Below are 12,979 nucleotides of genomic sequence, written 5' to 3'. Positions count from 1 at the left end.
GAACTTGTTCTAATTTTCTTCAGCTTCAACTTGAACTTGCATATGAGCAGTTGATAGCCTGTTCCACAGTTGGTCCCTGGCCTTGATCTGACTGTTGATACTGAGCTTTTCCATTGCCTCTTTCCATAGATGTAGTTGATTTGATGCCTGTGTATTCCATTTGGTGAGGTCCACGTGTATAGTCACCATTTATGTTGGTGAGAAAAGTATTTGCAATGAAGAAGTTGTTGGTCTTGCAAAATTCTATCATGGGATCTCCCACGTAGTTTCTATCACCAAGGCCATATTTTCCAACTATTGACTCTTTTTCTTCATTCTAACTTTCACATTCCAATCACCAGTAATTATCAATGCACCTTGATTGCATATTTGATCAATTTCAGACTGCAGAAGTCGGTAAAAACCTTCCATTTCTTCATCTTCGGCATTAGTGGTTGGTGTGTAAATTTGAATAATAGTTGTGTTAACTGGTTTTCCTTGTAGGTGTATGGATATTATCCTATCACTGAAGCACTGTATTTCAGGATGGATCTTGAAATGTTCTTTTTGACGATGAACACCATTCCTCTTCAATTTGTTATCCCCAGCATAGTAGACCACACGATTGTCTGATTCAAAATGGCCAATACCAGTCCATTTCAGCTCACTAATGCCCAGGATATCGATGTTTATGCTTTCCATTTCATTTCTGATGACTTCTAATTTTCCTAGGTTCATACTTTGTACATTCGACGTTCTGATTATTAATGGATGTTTGCAGCTGTTTCTCTCATTTTGAGTCGTGCCAATGAAAGTCCCAAAAGCTTTACTTCATCCATGTCATTAAGGTCAACTCTACTTTGAGGAGGCAGCTCTTCCCCAACTGCATTTTGAGTGCCTTCCAATCTAAGGGACTCATCTTCTAGCACTATATTAAACAATGAATGTTCTGTTGCTATTCATAAGGTTTTCACTGTGCAATTTTTTCAGAAGTAGACCACCAGGTCCTTTTTCCTAGTCTGTCTTAGTCTGGAAGCTCCACTGAAACCTGTCCACCATGGGTTACCCTGGAGGTTTTTGAAATACCAGTGGCATAGCTACTAGCATCATAGCAACATGCAAACCACCGCAGTACAACAAACGTACAGACGAGTGGTTGTTTATATGCATAGAATGGTAAAATATATAGTCATGTGTCGCTTAATGTCCACTATACCGTCTACGAAATAGGACGTTATATGATTTGGATGTTATGCAAACATCATATTATATACAGGCAGTCCTCAAGTTACGACAACCCCCATAAAGCCTATTACATTAAATAAAACCTTATGCGAGACCACTTCCAATCATCTTTGTTGTCGCTGCTGCTGCTGCTGAAGCAGCTGGCAGAGGCTGGAGAAATGGCCCATGGCAGCTGAGAGGGTGGCGAGGGAGCAGAGTGAGAAGAAAAGAGCAAAGAGGGAGTGGAGTGCACCCAGCCCTGCTCACTGTTCCACCTGCCTGAGGAGCAGGAGCAGCCCAGGCCCCACAAATGCCTTCCACTGGACAAAGCTCCCATGCCCAGAGCTATATCCTTGTCCTTTAGCACCAGTCACCAACCCAGCCAGAACTGCACCATCCCCACCTGCATCAAACACATCAGTGCGACAAGAGTCTGGGTTTGGGGTCTTTAAAACCATTAGGGGGAAATAAACAAAAGGAGAGCTGCTTTCCATTTAAACAAACAAAAAAAAAAAAAAATTACGGGACCACAGACGTATATGCAGTTGGACATTCCTTGAACGGACGTTATGGGGCGCGTAACTATACTATATATTAAGACAAACATTTCACTAACTGATAGTAGATAAGAACTGTATGTACCTGTTCCAACCTACCCACAAATTCAACTTAAAGACAGACTTAGGAATGAATCTTGTTCGCAACCGGGGATTGCCTGTATACAAGATACCTGAGATACACGTGTTGCATGTGGGAAGCTGTTGCATTCACTATGTCTGGTTACGTCCACTATGTCCCGTTCTCTGATTGAGGTTTCTGAATTCTATTATAGCCTTATGGGACCATGGACGTAGATGCAGTTGGACGTTGCCGGAATGGATGTTATGCAGAGAATGACTGTATTAAGCTGTCAATTCTCCCCAAACTGCTCTATAGATTCAATATAATTTCAAACAAAATTCCAGAAAGATTTTTTTTTTTTTTGGTAAAAATCAAAAAATGATTCTAAAATTTATGTCTAGAGGCAAGGGAACTAAAAGAGCCAACCAAAGAACAAAGTTGAAGGTCTCCTCTGACCTGATTTCCAGAGCCCCTACAAAACTACAGTAATCAGTTCAGTGTGGTAGTCAAGAAAGGATGGACAGATAGAACAAGGGGGAAAGAATAGATAACCCAAAAACAGACCCACACATATATGGTCAATTGATTTTTGATAAAAATGCAAAAGGAATTCACTGGAGTAAAGATAATTTGTCAAACAAATGGTATTGGAATAATCTTGATTCATATTTCACATCTGACACAAAAATTAACTAAAAATGATTTACAGACCTACATGTAAAATGTAGAACTATAAAACTTGTAGAATAAAATTTGGGAAAAAATTGTTATTATGACCTTGAGTTGGGCAAAGATTTCTTACATATGACACAAAAGCAAAGTCCATAAAGTAAAATTTGGTAAGTTGACTTCCATCAAAATTAAGAAGTTTTGTTCATCCAAAGACAATGTTAAGAGAAGGTAAAAGACTGGGAGAAAATATTTACAAACCACATACATATTGATAAAGGGTTTATATAAAGACTATATAAAGAACTCACAAAACCCAGTAAGAAGAAATTAAAAAAAAAAACAAACAAAAGACGGACAGAAGATTTGAACAGGCCTTTCGACAAAGAAGACATACAAATGGCAAATAAGTACATGAAAAGACAATGAACATGTGCCCTCACCCCCTTTGAATAAGGCCAGGACTTTATGACTGACTTGATCAATAAAGTAAGGTGAAAGTGATGCCAAATCATAAAAAAAAAAGCCATGCATTTCTGCCTTTTTTTCTTGGAATGCTAGCTTTTCAACTTGAAACTTTTATTCTTTCAAAGACAATGTTAAGAGAATGTAAAAGACAGCAACAGACTGGGAAAAAATTTTTGCAAATCACATACATATCAATAAAAGACTTGTATACAAGAAATACTAAAGGCACAGATTGGCAGCATGGTGAAAAAAACATGATTCAGTTATATGCTGTCTCTAAGAGGCTCATTTTAGATCCAAAGACACAAACAAACTGAAAGTGAAAGGATGGAAAAGATATTCCATGCAAATAGTAACCAAAAAGAGAACTGGGATGGCTATACTAATATCAGACATTAATATAGACTTTAAGTAAAAAACATTTACCAGAGATAAAGAGGGACATTTTATACTGATAAAAGGGTCAATTCATCAAGGAGATATAACAATTATAAACATATATGCACCAAACACTTGAATCCCAAAATATATGGGCCAGAATTGAAGGGTGATATGGAAAGTTCTACAAGAATAGTTGGAGACTTTCAATAGTGGATAGACTATCTAGACATAATATCAATAAGGAAATAGAAGACTTGAACAACACTATAAACCAACTAGACCTAGCAGACATATATAGAATACTGCACCCAACAAAAGCAGAATACACATTCTTTTCAAGTGTACATGGAACATACATCAAGCTACAAAATGAATTTAAATAAATTTTAAAAGATTAAAATCATACAATGCATCTTCTCTGACTACAATGGAGTGAAGCTAAAAATCAATAATAGAAGCAAAATTGGCAAATTCACAAATATGTAGAAATTCAGCAACACACTATTAAACAATTAATGGGTCAAAGAAGAAATCACAAAGAAAATTAGAAAATACTTAGAGGCAAAGGAAAATGAAAACACAACACACCAAATTTTATGGGATACAGCAAAGGCAGTACTCAGAGAGAAAAAAATACACACACACACATATATAGACATGAACATCTGCATTAAAACAAAAGAAAGATCTCAAATAACCTAACTTTACACCTTGAGGAAGTAGAAAACAGAAGAGCAAACTAAGTCCAAAGCTACCAGAAGGAAGGAAATAATAAAGATTAGAGCAGAGATAAACGAAATAGGTAACAGAAAAACAGAATCAATGAAATCAAAAGACTTGTCGCTGAAAACTACAAAGCACTGCTGAAAGAAAGTAAAGCAGACACAAATTAATGGAAAGAAATTCCATGTTCTTGGATTGGAAGACTTAATAATGTTAAAATATCAATACTATCCAAAGTGATCTACAAATTCCAGTGCCATCCCTATCAAAATTTCAACAGCTTTTTTTTTTGCAGAAAAGGAAAAGTCAATCTTCAAATTCATATGGAATTGCAAGGGGTCCTGAATAGCCAAAACAATCTTGAAAAAGGAGAACAAAGTTGGAAAACTCATACTTCCTGATTTCAAAACTTACTACAAAGGTAGGGTAATCAAGACAGTGTGGTAATTGTGTAATTGTATGATCAATGGGGTCAATTTATTTTTGATAATTCAACAGGGAAAGAATAGTCTTTTTAACAAATGGTGCTGGGATAACTGAGCATCCACATGCAAAAGAATGAATTTGTATCCTATCTCACACCATACACACAAATTAACTCAAATTGGATCAAAGTCCTAGATGGAAGGTATGAAAATTATAAAACTTTTACAAGAAAAAACAGGCATAAATCTCTGTGATCTTGAATTAGGTGGTGGTTTTGAGGCGTGACATCAAAAGCTAAAGCAAAAAAAAAAAAAAAAGACAGTTGATAAATTGGACTTCATCAAAATTAAAATCTTTTGTGCTGCAAAGGACACCACAATAACAATGGATTGCAAGGGACCCTGAAATGACAACAAACAGGATGGGTAAAATTTTTTACAAATCATATATCCAATAAGAGACTTGTACTCAGAATGTATAAAGAAGTCAATTATAAAAGATAAATAATTATAAAATGGGCAAAGGATCTGAAAAGACATTTCTCCAGAGAAAACAAACAAATGGCCAATAAGCACATGAAAAGATGATCAACATCATTAGCCATCAGGGAAAAAAGTAAATCAAAACCACAATGAGACACCACTTCACACCTACTAGGATAGTTATAACAAATAAAATATAATAGTAAGTGTTAGCTAACATGTGGAAAAATTGGAACCCTGTACGTTGGAAACAGTCTGGCAGTTCCTCAAAAGGAGTTAGCTTATAACCCAGCAATTCCACATCTAGTTATATACCCAGAAAAATGAAAACATATGTTTACACAAAAACTTGTGCACGAATATTCAAAGCAGCTGTTATGTTATGAATTGCATCCCCAAAAAATACGTGTTGTAAATCCTTACCTCTATGCCTGTGGAGGAAACGCTGGTGGCATAGTGGTTAAGTGCTACGACTGCTAATCAAAAGGTTGGCAGTTCGAATCCACCAGGTGCTCCTTGGAAACCATATACAGCAGTTCTACTGTCGTTTAGGGTCACTATGGGTTGGAATCGACTAGACAGCAACAGGTTTGGTTTTTAGTTTTATACCTGTGGAGAAGCCCTGGTAGCTCAGTGGTTAAGAACTCGGCTGCTAACCAAAAGGTCAGCATTTTGAATCTACCAGCTGCTCCTTGGAAACCCTATGGGGCAGTACTACTCGGTCCTATAGGGTTGCTATGAGTCAGAATCTACTCTACAGCAATGGGTTTGGTTTTTCGATTTTTATACTTCCGGTTATAATCCCATTTGGGAGTAGGTTGTTGTTGTTATGTTAATGAGGCAGGATTAATGTAGGGTGTATCTTGAGTCAATCTCTTTGAGATATAAAAGAGATTAAACGCAAGCTAGCAAGCACAGATGGGGAGAGATGTCAAGCCACATGAAGATCACCCAGGAGCAGAAGCTCAAAGAGACGAAGACTTTCTTCCAGAGCTGACAGAGAGAGAAAGCCTTCCCTTAGAGCTGGCACCCTGAATTTGGACTTCTTGCCTCCTAAACTGTGAGAAAATAAAATTGTTTGTTAAAGCCACCCACTTATGTTATTTCTGTTATAGCAGCACTACAAAACTAAGACAGTAGCATTATTCATAATAGCCAAAAAGTCGAAACAACCCAAATGTCCATTGACTGATGAATGGATAAATACATGGTATATCCATACAGTGGAATGTTATTTGGTAATAAAAAGGAATAAAGTACCAATATATGCTACAACATAAATGAAACTTGAAAACTTTATGCTAATTAAAAGAAGCCAGTCACAAAAGTTCACAAATTGTAGATTCCCTTTATATGAAATATCTAGAACAGGTTAATATATAGAGACAGAAAGCAGATTACATAGTGGTTGCCTAATACTGGGGGTAGGGGGTATTGGGAGTGACAGCTAAAGGGTTTGGGGGTGATAGTTAAAAGGCATGGGATTGATTTCTTTTTCAGGTAAGAAAATATTTTAAAATTAATTGTGGTGATGGTTGCACAACTCTGTGAATATACTGAAAACCACTATATCATAACTTTATTTTTAAATAATATTTTATTGTTTTTAAGGTAACAGTTTAAGAATCATACATTTTAAATGAATTAATTGTATATTTTATGAATTATACTTCAATAAAACTGTAATTTTTTTCAAAAATCACTGTGTAATTCACACCAAGGAACATGCGGAGGTAGATTCTTCGTATGTTGAATTCGAGGCCTTTGCAGGCGTACATACTACCAAGCAAAAACCTACAAATTAATCACCTATAAGCTAATTTATGAAGCCTTTCCCCTTCAATCTTTTCTAGTTTTTGCCTTTTCTAAATGACCCTGTATATAGGACCTCCGTCTCACAAAGTCTACTTGCCTAGCTTTTGCCAAGAGTGACTCCATCTTATGCTACTGGTCTCTATAGTAACCAACTAGAAAAGCTGCAATGCTTAGCAGTGGCTTTGTACAAACAGTGGGTCTAGCCTAGAGATGTTTTTAAAGATTTGGGTTCTCTTTCTACTTATCGCTACTTTTCTCCTGGTACCAGGGAAAAAAGAGAATCTCTGATAGATAGGAGAGGCAGAGGGTTAGAGAGAAAAAGATGGAACGTGAAAGGACTACAAGTGGAGACTAACTTCAAGAAGAAAACGAGTTTAGAAGGAGCTGGTTTTATATAAGGACTAAGAACATATGGTAGAACAAAACAACTAGATACAAGAAACAGAATATTAGGGACTTCCATCCATACTCTTCTCGTCAGAAACAATATAATGATATTAACACCAACAAACTGTCAACAATAAACGTAATTATAGTGTTTCACAAAGCTGACTGATGTAGTTTACAGATATCCAAAGTGTGTTTAACAGTATCTATTTCAGCTTATGGATCAGAAATCATATACAGCTTGTAACTTCAACAAATCTGCAAAATAATGGTGAGTCACAATGAACACAAGAGAGTTAACACTTTTATTAATGAATGGGGGAGGGGATGCACACTTTATGTAACAGGCATGAAAACCTTATAAAAGTTTTAAGGGTGCATTCCAGGATGTCTAACTCCACCCTCCCTCCATTATCCCTTCTGCTACAGGAGGCTTGATGTCTGTGGTGCCTTAATGGTGAGTCCTACAGCTTTACCTTGGGTTGGTCTTTCTTTCACTCTCAGTATATACCTGGGCCAAACTCATTAATGGAGCTTTGTTCCTCGAGAGTTCACTGATCAACTACAATGCCTGCTAGCCTGTGGGTTCTTCCAGGAAATGATGCCAATCCTATTTTTTAATATAAGAGGTGATAATACTTTCTGCTCTGATTATACCAGGATGTTTTAGGGCCCAGTAAACACACACTATTTAAAAGTTTTTTTACATATGGTAAAAAAATCATCACACAACTCTGTGAATATAATATACATACACACATACACTACTACCAGTTGTCGTGAAGTTGATCCGACTCATGGCGACCCCATGTGTCATACAGTAGAACTACATTCTATAGAGTTTTCAAGGCTGTGACTTTTCCGAAGCAGACTGCCAGGTCTTTCTTCAGAGGTGCTTCTCGGTGGGTCTGAACTGCCAACTTTTTGGTTTGCAGTCGAGTACTTAACCATTTGTGCCACCTAGGGACTCCCTTTATTATGGTACCATTTTTGCCTCTCACAGAACTTTACCCATAACTGTCGTCTTGCATTTAACATTTTCTACTCTGTATCAGAAGAAGCCCTAGTGGTGCAGTGGTTAAGTGCTTAGCTGCTAAGAGAGATGAGGCGGTCTGCTTCCATAAAGATTACAGCCTTGGAAGCCCTATGGGGCAGTTCTACTCTGTCCTATAGGGTCACTGAGTCAGAACTGATTCCAGGGCAAGAGGTTTGGTTTGGGTTTTGGTACTATGTATCATACTTATTTGATTACACAGTGATCTTTCGTACAGGACCATAAGCTCTTTGAGGATAATATCCATGTTTATCTCCGAGTATTCCAGAGCCTAGGAAAATACAGTTTGCACATAATAAATGGTAACTCTATATATGTGATGAATTATTATTATAAAAATCATTACTGTAGGATTTATTGTTTAGAAATGTCTTGTAAACTTCAGCAAATCTCTACGTTCTACATTTTGACATCCTGTCACTCATAAATAATAGGGAGGCTTTTAAACTAACTAAAGACCATGTTTAAACTAGCTAAAGGCCATGTGAGCCCTGATAGTGCTGTGGTTAAAGTGCTCAGCTGCTAACCAAAAGGTCCTCAGTTTGAACCCACCAGCAGCTCTGCGGGAGGAACGTGTGGCAGTCTGCCTCCGTAAAGATTTACAGCTTTGGGAACCCTATGGGGCAGTTCTAGTCTGCCCTATAGGATCTCTAGGAATCTGAATTGAGTTGACGGCATTGGGTTTGTTTTTTTTTTAAAGGCCATGTTACAAGTCCTTGTATCAGATTTTTTTTTAAAGGACAGAGACAATAAGAGAAATGACTCTTCAAAGAAAATTCAACACAGCCATAATATAAATACCCCAGGTGGAATATAGGATTTGAACAAAGGCAAGAGGGTAGCATTTCCATTCCTATGATAACTACTGCCACAGAAGGAGTGAGATTCAATTTAATTCCCAGTTCTAGTACATTTTAATTTAGTCAAAATTTCTCTTTCATCTTGTTTTGTGTGTGACCTCAATCTAACTTGATGTTTCAGATTCTTAGACGCCCTCTGCAGAAGAACCTTGGATTCATGGAAGCAAGCTGCATCTTGCCTCTTCAGAATCCAAGCTGTATGCCCAATGGCAGATACTTCCTTTGAAGAATGGCTACAGCATCCTCACTCCACACTATACCACAACCTACTGGCATGGCTAAATGACCATCTCATTTCGCACCACAGAAAGCACTCAATAACTGAACACTAATTAGATTAAGGAAGTTCAGATTCTTAAATAAGCTGAAACTCTAGGGGAAAAAACAATAACTTTATAGCTAACTAGATTTATTTATTTATGCCCTAGCTGAGACCCAAAACAACCTCTCTCAGCCATCCTTCCCCCAAGTAACCTGTACCAAACCAAAAACCAAACCCACTGCAACTGAGTCAATTCCGACACATAGCAACCCTACAGGACATAGCAGAACTGCTCCATAGGGTTTCCAAGGAGTGGCTGGTGGATTCAAACTGCCGACCTATTGGTTAGCAGTCATAGCATGTTGTAGCTCTCAATCACTGCACCACCAGGGCTCCAGTAACCTGTACAGAGAGAAGGAATTTAGAGATTACATGTGATGTAGCTCTCCAAACATCATGTGCTCCTCCTTGGGTACTTAATAAGTGAAGACATTCGTGATGACCCATCTGTTGCAATATGGTTAGCAGTTCGGGAGTCACCAAAAAGTTGTTCAGCAACTGGCCCCATAGATTGCTTCTGAAACCAGAGTGATGCTTTTATAATTTTTTTTCCCTTTATAGCATACCAATTAATTTAGAAATATGCCAGGGCACATCTGAGGAATCCCTTTGGTCTTTCCTATGAAACATTGCCAATTATGAGGAAACTACCAGGGTAAATTGCTCAAAGACTCTTTTGAGGAGCAGTAATAAAAGAGTTAAGACAGAAGAGGCAGTATGAGAGGCCTACTGCTAATCCTTGCAGCTTCCAGTAAACCATTATGGAGGTGTTTTCTTTTTCTTTTCCTTAAATACTGTTGTATACGACAGGTTAAACAAAAATTTTGAAAGAAATTAAGCCAAACTAGTGGTATCCTGGTAGAATGATCTTAATCCAAACTAGTGGTATTCTGGTAGAATGATCTTCTTAGTTCTTAATGCTGCATAGCCACCAAAAATGAATTATGTAAGATTGGTCTCATTATGACACATCTATGGTCAGACTGCAAAATGTACTTCATTTTACCGAGCTTAAAAAAAAAAAAAAACCAAACTCACTGCCGTTGAGTCGATTCTGACTCATAGCAACCCTACAGGACAGAGTAGAACTGCCCTATAGGGTTTCCAAAGAGCGTCTGGTGGATTCAAACTGCAGACCTTTTGCTTAGCAGTGAACTTTTCACCACTACGCCACTAGGGTTCCTTATCAAGCTTAGAGCACATAAAACAAGTGAGTTAGAACCTATTTCCTCATAGAGTGCCTGCAATAATCAGACAACTGCATATCCCAGTCTCAAGACCATCACCAGAAGCTGTAGAGTTGGCTCCAACTCATGGTGACCCTGTGTGTGTCAAAGTAGAACTGTGCACCATAAATTTTCCACTGGTTGTTTTTTTAGGAAGTAGATTGCCAGACCTTTCTTCCAAGTTGCCTCTGAAAGGGCTCAAACTTCCAACCTTCTGGTTAGCATCCCAGTATGTTAACCATTTACACAACCCAGGACTCCAGGAAGTCATGTTTTAATCTTCCAACTGTCATAGTTATATATATATATATATATATATATTTACACACACACGTATATATACACAAATATACACATACACACGTGTACATATATCCAGTGTATTTTTTAGGAGCATACAGCAATTTCTATTTTATCTTTGCTAGTGTTAGGACCACTGCTATTCATAAGGTTTTCACTGGCTAATTCTTTTCAGAAGTAGACCGCTGGGTCCTTCCTAATAAAGAAGACCAAAGAAAAACTGACACCTTTGAACTGTGATTCTGGCAAAGAATATTGAATATACCACGGACTGCCAAAACAACAAATAAATCTGTCTTGGAAGAAGTACAACGAGATGCTCCTTAGAAGCAAAGATGACAAGACTACATCTCACATACTTTGGACATCATACTTTGGACATCAGGAGGAATCAGCCCCTGGAGAAGGACATCATGCTTGGTAAAGTAGAGGGTCAGCAAAAAAGAGGGAGACTCTTCAAGATGGAATGTTGCAATGGCTACAAAAATGGGCTCAAACATACCTACTATTGTGAGGAAAGCACAAGACCTAGCAAGTTTTCGTTCTGTTATACATACGGTTGATATGAGTTGAACAGATTCAACAGCATCTAACAACAACAACAACAACAACAATCTTTATGGGAACAGATCACCAGGTTTTTTTCTCCCACGGAGTCATTGGGTGGGCCAGGCCTTTGTATCACCAAGGCTCTTTTCCACGCTAACTAGTTTTCCTAAATGTGGGGAGGCTTGGCGTAAACTGTCCCACATTTTCAAAAGACCACTGGGTGATGAAGTCTCATCAAAAGCAAACTATTTAAGTACAATGTCCAAAGAATGATAAATGAAAAGTTCTGGGCACTATACTAAAACAAAACTCAGCATTTAAAAAAAAAAAAAAAAAAACCCGTTGCCGTCAGTTTCGACTCAAAGCGACTGCACCCGACAGAGTAGAACTGCCCCATAGTTTCCAAGGAGCGCCTGGCGAATTCGAACTGCTGACCTTTTGGTTAGCAGCCGTAGCTCTTAACCACTATGCCACCAAGGTTACCTCTTCCAGAATAGATGATACTTAATTAGCCAAGTTTGATGGTTTCATTCACATTTAAGGTGAAAAAAAGATGGGTTTATGAATAGCAGGAAATGTAACAAACTTTTATATATCATTCTTACTTAGTAAACAAAATCAGTTCAACATGCTCCCAAATTTGTTACAAATTTGTGGTCAAGCAGCAGAAATCTACATTTCCTCAGCTAAGACCTGAACTGGTTACAGGCAAGCAAAACCTCTTCAAAAACTTGTTTGTGGTGCCACAAATTTCTTAATAACGATTTAAGTGTTAAATTTTTTTGAAGATCCAATGTTTTGGTATACCTGTTTTCTTTTTTGCTTGTCTATTATATTAATTGCCTTTTAGCGTCCTGACACTTTTCTTTTTTGCCTTTTACGTTGCTGCTATGCCCTCCGAATGGCAGAAACCTGAGGTGTAACTGATCACATCTCTAGTAACGTTTTTTCATCGTAGGAGTTTTCAGGTCTCGAATGGGGACGAAGACGATCCAGATGCAGCACAGACAGCCTCTTTAGATTTTCCAGGCAAAGTGTGTGAGTGGAAAAGCGTCTCATCTTTCATTTTATGTCTATTTATCCAACGGTGCTGTCATGCCCAAAGGCAGATACTGGCCAACCACTAGATTTCCAAAATGGCTTTACTCCTTTCGAGCTGGCACAGGGTTATAAAATACAATTTATTTCCACTGCAACCAATCCTTGTTTCTACTTCAAATATTACCCGATGCATAAGACAGCTGAACTGAATCTCATCTGCTAAATTCAGCAGAGAGCTGGCAGGGCCCTTGATTGATATAAAAGCTCAGCTGAAAACACACAAAAAACAGAAACCCACGAAGCAAAGCTGAGTCGGGCGTCGCCCGGGATCGCGCCCTCCCGCCGCTGTCCCTACTGCGAACACGCCCCCCGCCGTGTCGCCACGCCTCTGGCCGTCCCCGCCTCGGCCTCTCCTCCCGCCGCCTCCGCGGTGGCCACGCCTCCCTCTCCGT

At 38.3% G+C, this 12,979-nt stretch overlaps 1 protein-coding gene across 1 annotated transcript in view; it reads right to left on the bottom strand.

Moving 5' to 3' along the window:
* MCM9 (minichromosome maintenance 9 homologous recombination repair factor) overlaps positions 1-12,979 on the bottom strand; it is a 105,863-nt gene that overhangs the window by 50,844 nt on the left and 42,040 nt on the right. The window lies entirely within an intron of this gene.

The sequence above is a fragment of the Trichechus manatus genome, unplaced genomic scaffold, assembly GCF_000243295.1.
Source record: "Trichechus manatus latirostris isolate Lorelei unplaced genomic scaffold, TriManLat1.0 scaffold00098, whole genome shotgun sequence".
NCBI lineage: Eukaryota > Metazoa > Chordata > Mammalia > Sirenia > Trichechidae > Trichechus > Trichechus manatus.
Note: the sequence above shows the minus strand (reverse complement) of the source record. Positions and strands in the feature narration are given on the sequence as shown.